Raw genomic sequence first — 12,997 nt, 5'->3', positions numbered from 1 at the left:
ATCTTTATCTTGAAGGCGTTTCCATCATTCAATATCGAAACAAAACCCAACCAGCTTGCCAGTGTTTACGCCTTTAAAGTGAAATGTTCTTCACACGGTTTTTTTAGATGGATGCTCCCTATTCCATTGGTTCTGATCTGCCGAGCATTTTTTAGACTTTGGTTGTGGAAAATAGATTTCACATATGTTCGCTTGCACAAAGGCACTTGCGGATGTTGTTCCCACATGAGAGGAAAATGTCATTCTGAAAACTTTTGATTAGCAGAGTGATCTAAAAACTTCTTTAGACATATGCTAAGGCATTCATCAGGAGGGGCGATGGGGATGACAGCACCTTCATCCAGAGATTTAACTTGTGGCAAAACATTCCAGGAGACCTTGCAGTATAAGTGGCTTCATGGAAAGGCAAGTCCAATATACAGATATTAGGGTAGGAATTGTTTTGCCGAAATAGCTAAACACGTTCAGGGATAATAGGTGTTTCTTTTCCTTCAAAGCTGAAGTCAAAGCAATTAACCAAAAAAGAAAGAAAGAAAAAAGAATAGAAAAGGAAGGAAAGAAGGAAGGAAGGAAAGGAAAGGAAAGAAGGAAAGAAAGAATGAAGGAAAGAAAGAAAAAGAAAAAAGAAGCAAAGAAGGAAAGAAAGAATGGAAAGAATGAAATAAAAGCAAAGAAGGAAAGAAAGAAAAGAAAGATTGGAGAAAAGAAAGAAAGAAAAAGAAAGACAAACCCAACTCTCTGTCACTCCCTGGTACACTTGAAATCAAAGTGTTGGAATCTGTGGCCTTTGGGTCTACAAATGCAAACCTGTTGGTTTAAGATGTTGCCTGTGTGTGCCACAAATGAGGAACTATCTCATCCATCCCATTGCCTCTGGATCCGAGATCTAGATAGCTGTCAAAATGTCCCTGGGAAGGGAGCCAGAAACTGCTTGAATGACAGCGCTGGAGGTAGAGACAGTCAAGTATCGTGCCAGGATTGTTGGGCCCAACCAACCAGTCCTGGATGAAGATGGAAGAGGAAAACCAAGCTCAGGTTGGACATGGCTGCCAGGAAGAAGCACTGCAAATATTGGAACTGCCTGGGAATGAATTTTGAGCTGTCTTTATTTTGGGGGAGCGAATCGGCATGGAAGGCAGTCTGACGTAGCTCCAGAGATTTCCAGTTCTCCCCGCAATCTGCAGGAAAAAAGCTTCTCCCCTACTGGTCTGGCTCAACCCCCTAGCTCCTCTTCTCCAGATTTAAACTCATCCCCAATAGCTACCGTAGCTAATCACAGCTGATAGATAAGCCCAGACAGTAGAAGCCGTAATACCTAAATCTTCGGATTTTACCAAGGAGTTGCGTTCTCCGAATGACGCTGTGTTTTTTGTAAACGGTTGCAAATGCTCGTAGCCCTCCCTTATTTTCAGTGCGCTCCTAATCCAACAACATCAGAAACTGTGATTGACCATTCCTGAAAAGGCCGTTTTCAGCAGCAAAGAAAATTATATAGAGGGGAGGAGGAGGAGGGAGGTGCCTTGCCCTGATGCCTTGTTTAGGTTCCCGAGCGTGTGCCAACTTCAAAACCGTCTTGCCAATCTCCCTTCTGAATATTGCCAAGGTGATTTCATGCCAACCTAACAAATAACCGAACAACAGCTCCCGTCTCCGTTCAGCCAACAGCGTTGCTCCCCCTCCTGCTGCCACAACCCTGGTATTTTTTTCTCTAAATCTGCTTTGAGCTGGTCTGTTTGTCCCTGGCGGGTGAGGCATGTCCCTCCTGGAATGGCACAGGGGCTGTACAGTATATCCTACTCTTTCACCAAGTTGCTTCCTTTCAACCATTGTCGGCAGGAAAGACAGAGGCAGTCCAGAGTAAACTTGCTCTTAAGAACTTCGACATTATCTTGGTTCCTCCTTCTCTACTCCACCCTCCCAATTTGCTTGAGTGCACCAAGAAAAGGTGATTTTGGTGAGGGAGCTGCTCTATAGACAGGTGGGAAGAGGGACATAAGGTTCAAATATATGATCCCTGCTACCTCCGTGGCAGACATATAAAGCCTTCAGGCTTGATCAATCATACAACACAGAACCTCACTCCTGCAGCTGTGTAGGAGTCAGAGCTGATTCATGTTGCAAACATGTAAGGTGTTCCAGGGAAATTGTGTTAGCGGGGGGAAAAAAAGAAAGGAAGAAAGAAAAGGAAATGGCTTAGCAAAGACCTTCAGGATAATCTATATGACTTTCCCTCCCCGCCTCAGCTGTGACTCTGGCACCAACATCTAACCAATGGTCAGTTGGTTGTACTGATTTGGCTTGACCCGAAAGGATGATGTCTATGGAGATTCTCAGTTGTCCAGGTCCCACAGGTGCTTTTTCAAGAGGCAACTGGACTTCCTTTGTTTTGAAGAGGTTTCGCTTCTCATCCAAGAAGCTTCTTCAGCTCTGACCGGACTGGACTCCAGAACTGAAGAAGCTTCCCGGGTGAGAAGCGAAACCTCTTCAAGGAAAGCCTAGTTGCCTTTTGAAGAAGAAGGGAGGGGGGGAAAAAAAGCACCTTTGGGACTGATAGGATTATAATTTGAGCTAAACAGTTTGCAAAAAAAAAAAAAAAAAGAGGGTGGGGGCGGGTGATATTTTCCATGCTAAAATTCATTTCATTCCATTTAAATTGAATTAGTCCTCATTTCAGAGATATGACCTCTGGAAGGCCTTTTGATTCCCTGGTTTCATTTTGAGCTGTCAAGTGCACATAAGAGCCGCTCTTGGACAAACAGTCTCGCTGGATGATATGACATTTCCAGAGAACGTTAAAATCCCAAAGGAAACTTGACTTCCCCAAAGTTACACATTAGGCTAATGTTTGGAGCCTGGCGCCAGTGCGTTACAGCCAGGAAACCCAGGCTGTTTAACCACGGCTTCCTCACCGTTGGTGGAATCCTAGGACGGTTAAACGTTGGGAGGGGAAGGGTCTCTAGCTGCCAAGAGTAGGGGGTTTTAGTTGCTGAGCCCCCCTCAAGCTTTCGTCGCCATTCCCCAGAGACCAAAACGTGAACCTCATCCCTGCATTACCTGCCTTAAAGCTTTGAATTGGGATTTGCTAATTCTCCATTCCCATGGAATATAAAGAGAAGCACGGTGAAATGGATGAGTGCCAAAGATTAATATTCAGAACTGGGAGACACTCCATGTCTCTGAGATTACCTGTTCCAAGTAGGTTACCTGGAGGTACCAAGCCACTGGTGGATCTGTTCTCATACTGGTTTGAAACCAGTTGAAGTCTAGAGGGAAAGAGAAGGGAATTCTAAGGCAAAATAAAGTTGACTCGCTTGTGCTGGAGGTCTAATTTCAATTAGCTATCTTAGGGGACTGAAATAAAGATTCCAGTCTTTAATTATCAGGGCATCAGTTGGGATTATTGGATTTTTCCCATGGGATGGGCTGGAAAAAAAAAATAGCACTTTGGGGTTTTCTTTTTCGAACTTCACCAGGCTGTCTTGTCCTAAGTCGTCATCTCTTAAACTCCGTTATTGATAGGAGGGAGATAAAAAAGCCAATTTCGCTTTTTGGTCTTTCCTTTTTCCTTTCTTTTCCTGAAGGATACGTGCACTAAGGCAGAAAATATTTACAAGTTTAAAACTGAAGCACAAACAGGAAAAACCCTTTTTATTTAAAAAAAAACGACTGGAGGATATTCAGAACGGGAATTACCATGGAAACACATCAATATTTGTTTAAATTCACGCAAAGGAGGTTGCTGGTAGCATAATAAGACTTTATTTGCTCTTTTACCTATTTCACCCTAATACAATTCTTTACAGAAGATACACAATTGTGTCACAGTTGGAGTGTTTCCAAATTGAAGGAAAGCATTTGGGGTTGATTCTCTGTCATTTGTTCCCTGCTTACATATATGTAGCTCAGGAGAGTATCCATGGATTTCAAACTTACAAAAAAAAAAAAGTTTATTTTTATAAGTATTCCAAATGTCGTGGGAACCACATCTTGAGCAAAGATGTAGTGCTGTTAAAAACTTAGACTCTATTTAACCTTCATTGGTTTTAGCCAGGATGGAGACTCCGTTGTTTGGGATGAATTTTTCTAATGCTTTCTAACATCATTTGAACTTTCACAATTTTTAACCCCTGAGAATTTGCACCACCTTTTCCAGGCGAGGGCAGTCAAAAATTTTCTTCCAAAATAAATAAATAAATGAAATAATAATAATAATAATGACATTGACAAATTTGCCATGAGTCAATTGCAGAAGGCAATTGCAGAAAGCAGCTCGACTTGGAACAGCTTCTATCCTATGGCGATATCTGTAACACCATCGAACAATCCAGATTTGCTTATCCCAGGTCCATAGTAAGGACTCGATAGGAAGAGAAAAGTGCCACACCCAGTTTGAACATCCGGCTGACTCTGTGATGATGATGATGATGATAATTTATCAGACTTAAATACCCTGATTCTACAAAAAAAACTACCCTGCTTGGAACAGATGCTACCTGAACAGTTCCTAGGTCCTTGGTTAGGACTCGAGCTGTTGAGCTACCAAGCAGGTCCAAAGGCTGTGAATCTCACAAATGATATAATAATAATAATAATAATAATAATAATAATAATAATAATAATAATAATAATAATAATAATTTTCTAGAGATATAAACACTGCCTTTCAGATCCTGAGCCTCACCAGGGATTTTGAATTGAGGAGTGAATGAATATCAACATACAAAGGACTGAAAGCATTGTTGGTGAAAATCAATGCGATTTTAGAGGAGAAATTCAGGCCTCTAATAGGTGTGGAAGCCTTAGGATCTTACCGGATGTGGGCCACTGAGTTCTGGATGCCTGGAGTTCAGAGGGCACCGCGTGGGGAAGGCTTCTTTTAGCTAATTGCTGTTATCTGGACTGGTTGAAATTATAGATTAAATCTGGGATCCGTCATCTCCGAGCCCTTGTGCTTTTCCAAACTCCAGTCAAACCTTTTCAATTTATCAGTTTTCGCTTTTAGCAGAATTAAAAGCAAATGGGTGTGTGTGTGTGTGTGTGTGTGTGTGTGTGTGTGTGTGTATCTGATGTCTACCAAGAATTACGCTGAACATAGGAAGGGCCTGTCTCGCTTTGAAGTAGCCAGAGCTGAGCCAAGCCAAGGACGGCGGACTCGCCTGGCCCACAGGCGAGCAGAGGGATTGCAGTGCTAACCCGTTCCTCGGCCCTTGTGACGGGAAAAGGATCTGGGGCTTTAGCTGAAGGCAGCGGATGGCCAGAGTGGGTCATTCCATCGTTCCACCCCTGGTGGCCACCTCTTGGCACCTGCGGCTGGAAGCCCTGCCCTTGTAGACTTCTAAGGCCTTTCTTTGGCAGGATAAAAAAAACAAACTTTTTGATTTCTGGTTTTGATGGTTAGAAAATGCTGGGAAAAAGAGAGCTTTATTGTACCCATAGAGTAAGAGATTGGCCTTTCTTCTCCTCTCCTCTCCTCCCCTTCCCTCTTCCTCCTTCCCTTCCCTCTTCTTCCTTTCTTTCCCTTCCCTTCCTCCTTTCCTTTCCTATCTTCACCTCCCCTCCCCTCTTCCTTCTTTTCTTCCCTCTTCCTCCTTCCCTTCCCTCTTCCTCCTTTCTTTTCCTTTCCTTTCCTCCCCTCCCCTCCCCTATTCCTCCTTCCCTTCCTTCTTCCTACTTTCTTTTCCTCTCCTCCTCTCTTCCTCCTTTCCTTCCCTCCCCACTTTCTCCTTCCCTTCCTTCTTCCTTCTTCCTCCTTCTTCCTTCCCTTCCCTTCCCTTCTGTTCCCTTCCCTTTCCCTTCGATTTTGTCTGTTTTTAATCTCCTTTTTGAAACTGTTAGTAAAATTTACATTTTTTAAAAAAAGAGAGAAGAATCCATACCCCTTCTTATTGTAGGGACAGTTCCGGTGGCACCTCCTTCTTCAGATTCGTTCAGAAGACGCTTCCTAAACCCTTTACCGTTATTAGAGTTACTAGACTTTGCGTGGGAATGTCTAGGGGAGACCCTGGGGAAAACCTTGGGGACGGTGGGGCAGGCAGCAACTTCCCCCGTAAGTGACTTTTATAGGATGCAAAGATTAGGGAATAGCATCGCGTCTCAAAACCCTCCGGTTTTTCTCCCTCCTCTTTCTTCAGAGCAAAGAGGCATCACCACGTACAGGGAACCCATCAGACTTGAGCTGCCTCTGAAGCACCCGAGGGGAGGCGTTTCTGGACCCTGAGCATCCCTCCCATAAGTCTGGTTTGGAATGGATTTCAAGTTCAGCATCCTCCAGGCACAAGGTACCCATTCGCCTTCCTTCTCTGCCTCGCTTGTGAGTCAGTCAGCCGGGGGCGGGAAAAGCGGCCTTACAATTTGTTGAACTGTGAAGATCTCTATCTATCTATCTATCTATCTATCTATCTATCTATCTATCTATCTATCTATCTATCTATCTATCTATCTATCTTTCTTTCTTTCTTTCTTTCTTTCTTTCTTTCTTTCTTTCTTTCTTTCTTTCTTTCTTTCTTTCTTTCTTTCTTCCCCTTCCCCCTTTTTCCTTCCTTCCTTCTTTCTTTTCCCTTTCCCCTTCCTTCTTTCCTTCCTTCCTTCCTTTCTTTTTCTTCCTTCATTTCTTCCTTCCTTCTTCCCTTCCTTCCTCCTTCCCTCCCTCCCTCCCTTCCTTCCTTCCTTCCCCTTCCCCACCTTCCCTCCCTCCCTCCCTCCCTCCTTCCTTTCTCTCTCTCTCTCTCTCTTTTCTTTCCTTCCTTCCTTCCTTCCTTCCTTCCTTCCTTCCTTCCTTCCTTCCTTCCTTCCTTCCTTCCTTCCTTCCTTCCCAGCTTCATGTAGATGCTTTCCCTGGATACAGACAACTCCACCCTGGGAATGTATTGTCACCAAGCATGAATCAGGACTGAGTGCTCAAAATACTAACAGTTCATACTGTATATGCATAGCCCTGTGTCCTCATTTTATAGGAGCCATGATACAGGTAGTCCTCAACTTACGACCACAATGGAGCCCAAAAGGTATGTTGCTAAGTGAGAAATTGGCTAAATGAGCTTTGCCCCATTTTACGACTTTTCTTGTCAAAGTTGTTAAGTCAGTCACTGCAGTTGTTAAGTTAGTAGTGTGGTTCTTAAGCGAATCTGGCTTCGTCATAAATACGAGCCAAGTGTCTAAAATTTTTATTACACGACCGTGAGGGATGCTGCAACAGTCATAAGTGTCCCTTTTTTTCAATGCTGTTGGCACTTCGAACAGTCACTCAATGAACCATTGTAAGTTGAGGACTACCGGCATATACATTGACCAGGTGGCTCAGAGCAATTAAAACTGTATACAACACAAAAAACGATGCAAGAATCATAGATAGAAACTGTATACATACAATCTAAAAACTTACAACAACGCAGAACTTAAGAAGCCTCTTGGATGAGAAGCAAAACAGTTTCAAAGAAAGAAAGAAAAAAACAAGAACAACAAAAGCCTTTTGGAGAAAAGAAGCTTTGGGACAGCCATGACCTGGGTAATTGGGACTCTCCACAGACATATAACCACACGGTAACACAATCTGGGAGGTTGTATGGCAGGCGCGTGTCTGTTTGACTTCTAAAGTCCCAGGACTTCTTTGTTTTCGATTACTTTGTCTGTTTTGTGGTCCCAGCGGTTCTGGCTTGCAGATAAATGGTATTTCTTGCAGATCTTCCAATGCATGATTATTGGTATTTTGTCATGCAGTGGTTAGTCAATCTGGACAATCTTCTTGGAACAACTAACTTGGCAGTCCAGTGGGAATAATAATAATAATAATAATAATTTTAATCTTCAATTCGATTCACAATCTGGGACTGGTAAAAACTTAGCCCTAACCCAGAATCTAAGACCTGTTAAAGTAACGCCTGAGTATATAGCAGTTCTGAATAAAGTGTTCTTTTTTTGCAAAGTCAGACTATTCAGGTGTAATAAGTTCAAAATTTCCATGTGTCTAGGGTGTTTGTGCTATTATTATTGTTGTTGTTATCATTGTTGTTGTTATCAAGCAGTTCCATCTCCCAGTGAGGTTTCAGTCAAAAAAACCAACACAATGGAAATGAGAGGAAAGGAAGAATGATTGTGCTTCTGTCTCTGTGTACGTGTGAACATGTGTAAACTTAAACTCAATTATAGATAACTCCCAGAATCCCAGGGAATGGGACTAAGGAATTGTTCCTAGAGCTTTGCAAGGAAATATAATTAATAAATTATATATAATACAGGGCGGAGGCTTCTGAAATTCTGGATTTCAGTTCTTAACTGCTACGAGAGTGTGGCAATACCCACATTAGTCTAATCTTTGCCTTACCTGACGGCATACACCCTTTGACCAAGTTTGGAGATTGGTTCGCATTCTGCGGAGGAAGGCATATCTTGATTAAGGAGAAGGAGAGAGGGAATGAGGCCAGCTATGTATAAGCCCGTGCATAAGAGCTGATAACAAATGCATCCTAGTTTTGCAGAAGCCAAAACAACTGACATTTGGCAGCAAATGGTCACCCTGAGAATTTGGAATCACATGCATTTTCACCAACATGAACTTCTCGCTCTACACTTCAGTATCTCACTGGCTTTCATAAATCAGTCTTAAATTTAAATCTTGCCCAACCTCCCCTGAAACTGGCTGATAGAGCATTTGTCTTTTATAGGCCAAATACCCACCATGCTTAAGAAGTTTCCTGGCTGGGATTAGGGGTGTGTGTGTGTGTTATATTGTGGATTTTTAATATTGTGAACTGCCTGGAGCCACCATGTGTGAGTTATATAAATTATATAAATAAATCTGCAGGTACGTTAATGTTGTTGTAAGTCTCACGGAGTCACCGAGGTGGGTGGCAAGTACATTTAATGAATAAAACACAACACAACACAAGCAAAACAAACAAAGCAAAGCAAAATAAAAAAAAAGTTTAGGAAAGACCCCTGCCTGAAATGAATAAGAACAAGTATTAACGTGAGAAATTAATAAGAATAAGAATTAATAACGTGAGAATAACACCTGTGAATGTTGGCTGACAGGTTATTAATTAACTAGTTAAGTTTATGGCCACTTTTTCTTCCTACAAAGTAATATTGCACAGAGTTTCTGGGAGTCAGGTGGCATATAAATGTAATGCTATTATTTCATTTTTAAAGCTATTATTTCATTTTTAGTACTTCATTTGTAATACTATTATTTCATTTTTAAAGCTATTATTTCATTTTTAAATTAGAAGCATGAGAATTACAAAATCCTTTGTGGCTGTTTTCTATTTCTTCCCTTGAATTCTACACCTGTCCTTAATTTGGCATCTTGTAACTGGGGTGTTTTGTTCTGGTGTGTTCCAGGAACCCTATCAGTAGATTCTCTCGTCCCACAGATGTTTATAACTTGTTATTTGACTGTATGTGGAACGGTTGCCTGAACAATTGCACAATTTGAAAAGGGGAGGATGAGCCTTGGGTGGCAGTGATGTAAGAATCTGTATTCCAGGTTAAAAACCAAAATGAATGGCGATGGCTGCTTGGTTTGAGGACTGAATCGTCAAATAGAAACATAAGCTACTGTAGCTGCGTCCATGATGGACAACTAAATCATTTTGCAGAAGATTTTAGTAGAATAAAAGAAATCTGAGACTGGCAGAGTAGATGGTGTATTTGAAAACAGAATACAGGATAACAGAGTTGGAAGGGACCTTGTAGGCCATCCAGTCCAACCCCACTGCCCAAGCAGGAGACCCTACACCATGTCTGACAGAGGGAAGTCCAGTCTCTTCTTGAAAGCCTCCAGGGATGAAGCTCCCACAACTTCTGAAGAAACTTCTGTTCCACGGGTTGATTGTTCTCCCTGTCAGAAAATTCCTCCTTATTTCCAGGTTGAATCTCTCCCTGATCAGTTTCCGTCCATTATTATTCCTTGTCTGGCCTTCAGTTGCCTTGGAAAATAGCTTGACCCCCTTCTTCCCTTCAGATATTGGAAGACTGCTGTCTTCCCTGGTCCTTCTCTTCCCTATGGCTTTTTTTTTTTACTGGAATTCATAAAAATGACATTCCTCAAGTTTTATTAATGTAAATTGTAGGGTTAACACAACAAACTCATACAGTAGTCTTTTTTTGTGTACGTGCCTTTCAAATATGTTAGATCACAATTCCTAATTCCCAGGCAAAAGCCAAAGGTAAGAAAAATGAGAATTATAGTCAGCTTATCTGGCAGGCAGTAGATCGGGAAAGACGGTCTGGTCAAATATTTTGAGCCTTTAGAAAAAAATCCATGTTTCTGAGCAACATCTGAATTTTTTTAATATTGGCAATTGTCGACTTAACAACAGTTCATTTAGTGAACTGTTTAGTGAAGTTATAATGGCACTGAAAAATGTGTGTTACGGCCATTTTTCACACATGCGACTGTGGTGGCATTCCCCGTGTTCACGTGATAAAAATTTGGACCCTTGGCCTCCCACTCGCATTTATGACCGCTGCAATAGTCTGCAGTGATCCACTTAACCACGGTGCCAAGGAAGGATGTAAAATGGGGCAAAACTCGCTTTACAAATGTCTCAATTAACAACAGACATTTTGAGGCTCAGTTGTGGTCACTTACTCGTTTTGTGCAGAGCACTGTTTCAACGTAAGCAACGCTCAACATAAAAACGCGCTGGGAGTTTCTGATTTCTTTGCCTTTGCCAATTAGGCATAAATATTCAAGCAGACTTGCATTTAGACCAGCGAGAGCAAAATGTGCACGACACATTTCCCTTACTTGGTACCCTATTAAAATATAATTCCAAGGAATCTATTTGTTGATGAAGGGGGGGTGGAGGGAATTCCCTTTGATGTTTTACACGCATGCTTATATCTCCAACACATTGCCTTCTACAGTGCGCCAGCATGAGTTAATTTTAAATAAAAGGGTGTTAAATATGACGATATCCCAAGATCAGACCATAGTCTGTCTTGGAAGAGGGAGAGTACTTTCATCCAGACTTCTCACTTCCAAACTGGTTTTCATTTTTAAATGGATATATTTAAACATCACAGTTTAAACATTTAAACGGTGTGTGTCAGCCAGCTGCCTTGAAACAAGCGATGTGCTGGTGTTACCCATGGACTCGGAAGGTCATGCTTGTTTAACCTCGCTCCCAGGAAAAACAGAGTAATATTGGACAAGTAGGCCAACTTCAGAAAGCATCTGCTTTGACAAGTGGCATATAAATATAAATCATGTAGAACCTGGAAACCTGAGAAACTGCCCTGTACAGAGTATTAAACTCAGTTTTATTTACTTTATTTTGTTTTGTTCGTTTGTCATACGTGTACAAGATAACAAGTATAGGTGTGAACATAAACATAAACAAAGGAAGTAAATACAGATAAATGGGGACAGTAAGACAGGGACGGTAGACATGCTGATGCGCTTATGCTAGTTAGTGTTAGTTAGGGTGTCTGTTAATGAATCTCCCAATATCATTTGCAAATTCATCCAGTTACTAGATGTGTAACTAACCTGGTCAAACCTGTTGTATGAATGCAGCCTTTGAGGAACACGACTCAAGAGGCCTGAGCTGAATTGTGACCAATTCTCCAAATCCTCAGAAGCTCTAAGCTAACCTCTCGCAATCTGTTGCCTCCAGAAAGGTTCACACTAAAAAATTATCCAAATTCCCTTTGGCCATCTGGCGAGGAATAATCAGGGACGGAGCAGGAAGGACACAATTTGGAGAAAGTTAGGCCTTCTACATGACTACAGAGATTCTCCATCATCCAGGTCTTGATTGACCCAAAAGGCAAATGGACTTTTCCCCCCCAAAAGGCAACTGGACTTATCTTTCTTTCTTTCTTTCTTTCTTTCTTTCTTTCTTTCTTTCTTTCTTTCTTTCTTTCTTTCTTTCTTTCTTTCTTTCTGTCTGTCTGTCTGTCTGTCTTTCTTTCTTTCTTTCTTTCTTTCTTTCTTTCCTCCTTTCTTTCCCATTTCGCTTCTCACCCAGAACTGAAGAAGCTTCTTGGATGAGAAGCAAAACCTTTTCAAAGAAAAACAAACAAACAAGAAAATCCAGATGTCTTTTGCGGGGAATAATACTTTTGGGACATGCCTTCTACATCATTTTGAAACCCGTCCAGTTGAAGGAAGTCCGCCAAACCTATTGGGGCTTCCCATAATTTTTGTGAAGCCATTCTCCCTCTTGTTCTTTACGGGGTGTGTGTGTGTGTGTGTGTGTGTGTCTGTTTTTCTTTCTCCTGCTTTACATCTACTCCATCCCACACCCACCCACCCAAAAAGTCTCACATCCTTTCCCACAGCTCAGTTCTTCCGTGCCTGGAACCCCAAGGCCCTTTGCACTGGATCTCTTGACTCCAGTGAGTACTTGGGTGATCCTGTAGTGGATACCCCAGAAATGAGGTCAGTTCAGCTTGCCCAGTAGAGGTTGTGGGTGGGGGGGTGGGGTGGGGGGGTAGAGATGATGTCACCTCCCATAAAATGCCTCTTCAGATTAATCAGTGTGTTCTCCTCTGGAAATGCTAATGGGGAAAAGCAATTAAAGAGCCCCTTTCACCCACCCCCCACCCACCCTCCCTCTTTTCTTCTCCTTCTTCTTCTCCTTCTCCTAAGTAATCTGTGTTAAGAGCTGGTAATGAAGGTTTAGTGCCATTGTAATTCAATATTTCAGCTCCGCCAGTTTGTATCAAAAGGAGTCCCAACCTGGGGAGCATGGGATGAGGCATGGCTGGCAGGAGAAGCTGCCCGCCCTGCTTTCAGCCAGAGGACGGGCAGCCTTGGAAACGGTAGGCAGGAGAGAGAATAGACGGGGGTGCCTCTTCACCTACTTTTCGAGAGAGAGAGAGAGAGAGAGAGAGAAGGAGAGAGAGAGAGAGGGAGGGAGGGAGAGAGAGAGAGGAATATATTGAGCAAACCTGGAGGAAGGATTTCTTAAGGGAAGGGAGGCATCTTCCCGTCAGCCTTCTTGGCGGGAGGCTAAGTGGGAGGAAGGCAGCCCTGTCCAGCGACTCT

The 12,997-nt window shown here is 42.4% G+C and overlaps 1 protein-coding gene across 4 annotated transcripts in view; it reads left to right on the top strand.

Moving 5' to 3' along the window:
* CASZ1 (castor zinc finger 1) overlaps nucleotides 1-12,997 on the top strand; it is a 267,041-nt gene that overhangs the window by 46,005 nt on the left and 208,039 nt on the right. For all 4 annotated transcript variants that reach the window (XM_087915046.1, XM_087915048.1, XM_087915047.1 and 1 more), the window contains exon 2: nucleotides 6,132-6,278. The gene's annotated coding sequence lies outside the window, so the exon portion shown is untranslated. The remainder of the gene's footprint in view (nucleotides 1-6,131; nucleotides 6,279-12,997) is intronic.

Source organism: Pseudonaja textilis, chromosome 18 (genome assembly GCF_049901715.1).
Source record: "Pseudonaja textilis isolate UNSWEBS1 chromosome 18, rPseTex1.2, whole genome shotgun sequence".
Lineage (NCBI taxonomy): Eukaryota > Metazoa > Chordata > Lepidosauria > Squamata > Elapidae > Pseudonaja > Pseudonaja textilis.
This window is presented reverse-complemented; position numbering and strand designations above follow the sequence as displayed.